The sequence below is a fragment of the Gavialis gangeticus genome, unplaced genomic scaffold, assembly GCF_001723915.1.
Source record: "Gavialis gangeticus isolate Ggan-Ray unplaced genomic scaffold, GavGan_comp1, whole genome shotgun sequence".
Lineage (NCBI taxonomy): Eukaryota > Metazoa > Chordata > Crocodylia > Gavialidae > Gavialis > Gavialis gangeticus.
In genome coordinates, this window is record NW_017728994.1 from 35,749,469 (window position 1) to 35,752,106 (window position 2,638).

Here is a 2,638-nt window from a genome sequence, read left to right on the forward strand (position 1 = left end):
ACGGGGTGAGAGACAGTGTCAAAAGCCTTCCGGAAGTCCAGGAAGACTATGTCCACTGCTACCCCTGCATCTAATGATCTGGTGATCTGATCATAAAAAGCCACCAGATTGGTCTGACAGGACCTGCCCCTGATGAACCCATGCTGATTGCCCCTAAGCATGCAGTCCCCTGCTGTCCCCTCCTGGATGTGTGCCAGAATTATTTTCTCAAACAGCTTGCCTAGGATCGAGGTAAGATGAGCCACTTAAAAAGGGTGCTCAGCATGCCTGAAAAATTAGGCTGTAATCTCTATTTCTTTTGCTCTAAAATGGGTATAATATTCCTTTCTTGCCTCAAAAGAAGGCTGAACATTTGAATGTATTCTCATTAAGTGTTTTGGGATCTGTCCGTGGAAGATGTTAGAAAACAAGGTTAGCATGAAATTCTGCTTTTTTAGAGTAACATCATATGTGTAATGCCAATCCTGTATCACTGACCTATGCATTATAAGAAGGCACAGGGATTAAGCTAGGATGAAATACTCACCGGTAGAAGCAGTCAAAATTTTGAACCTAGATAATTTTCCCATTTCAATTAAATGTTTCAATTTCCAACTGTGAATTTGAAATAGAAAGCTTTGAGGCAACATGTGAAAACTAAAATGAAAGTCTTTGACTTAAATGTTTTTCTTATTCAGTTTGGGGAATTGATATGGGGGTTGAATAAACAAGAAAGTAGAGAAGAGTGAGAAGGTTCTTGAGAATACAGAAACCAAAAATGGAATCAATCTCTTTTTCTTGGTTTTCAAAAAACCAAAAGTATGATCAACATTTAAATGGGGAAAAAAAGTGAATTCCGAAGTTTTGTTCTTGATGGAAATGAAACCAAAATTTACCAATGAGCTTCTTGAGAAAATCCAATAGTTTTTTAATGGACATGTTCCAAAAGAAGATTTTTTTACTGTGAACACTTTCTACTGGGGAAGTTGTAATTTTCTAATCACTTGTAATCCACACAAGTTCCAGAAATTACATGGATTATAAGGGCACCCAGGGAGGGCCATACTCAAACATATCCACTGAATCCTGAATGTGCCCCCTTCACTGGAGACAGAGAGCTCAGGAGCAGAAGCTTCACCACCTCATTTCTGAGTCTGGCATATGTGAACAGGAGCTGGTTTGTGGGGAATACTCAGGAGTAAACCACTCCAGGAGAGCCACACCTACACTGAGAGTGCTTTTAGATCTGAGGTTGTTATTTAATTAGGATAAACTCCACATCTCCTTCACACCTGCTGTGCAGTAATTCAGTCATAGGCCAGTCAACCCTTTGCTGTTTGGCTGTATGTGACAAAGCACAGGCTGTGCTTGTCAATAAAAGAGGCGTAGGCAAGCAGCAGAGCAGCCTGAAGGTTGCTGCACTCCCAGTCAGGCACATGACCAGCAGGAGACTGCCGGATTGGGAACAGGGCCCGGGTATTTGTGTTAAGAACAGGCTGTGAGCAATGGAAATGCTGGGGGAAGAACATCACCTGGCTGGAGCTGCTGCACACATAACGTCTTGGAAGTACAAGGCAGCAGTTATGGGGATGGTGTAGGCTCCTGGTCCTGGGGCATGACCTAAAACAACACCCTACTGGGGCTGGATGGTGTGGTGGGGCTGCCAGTGGTGGGGCAGTCTCCAAGAAATACACCTGTGCCTCCCTAGTGAAGGGTGAGTATGGGCCACCAGAAAGTCTCAGCCCCTGCTGCCTTGTGGGTTACCCTGTGGAGGGGAAAGGCTAGGGAAACACACCCTGAAGACAAAGCAAAGGGCCCAGTTTTACTGTGTGCAGCCTGAGGTGGGGTCCAGGTCATGTGAAGGGACCTGAGACACAGCCCAGGTCCACAGTGAGGCCTGAGGTTCATAAAGGGAGCTGGGTGTGAGACTCCAGAGGGGTGGGATTCTCAGCCCCAAGAAGGAGCCAGGTGGGAGGCTCCAGGGGCAAGGGTATTGAGGCCCAGTGTGTCAGGCATGGGATGAGGCCCAGTGTGGGAAGTGAGGGAACAAAGAGGATGCAGAGCTGGGCAGGGAGCCTGAGTGAAAGGGAGGGGCTCAGAGACCCAAGCAGATGTAATTTGTGAGCCCCAATGTGAGAGCACACGGATTGCAAGCCCCAGTGTGGGGTACGGGATTATAGGCCAGGTGTTAGGCCAAGTAAATTTAGGCTGAGTGATAGGCCATGGATGCCAGCTTCAAGGCATGGGACATGGTATAAGAGGAGGTTCGGAGCCCTCAGCATCAGGGCAATTAAATGGGCAGCCTCCCACCTGATTATCAACATCCAATTGGTTTCATCAAATGTGTGGCAGGTGAGGCAGATGGGTGGTTAGCCCTGAGACAAGTGGGCAGGCCAACATTAGATGGGCCCTGGGACCCCCACTTGTTACACTGTACCATGTGTGAGCCCTCAGCACAGGGTCTGGCCAGAGCCCAGGGGGTGAGCACTACCACTGCCACCCATCCCCTCCTCTCCCCTTCTGCTGAATGCCATGGGATGGAAAAGGGCAAATAGCTGCAGCATTCATCCCCCAAGCTCTGGAGCCATGCGAAAGCAGTGGCTCTGGTGAGACCCCACTCCAATCAGCCGGCAAGCTAAGAGCCCACTGTTGATGTAGC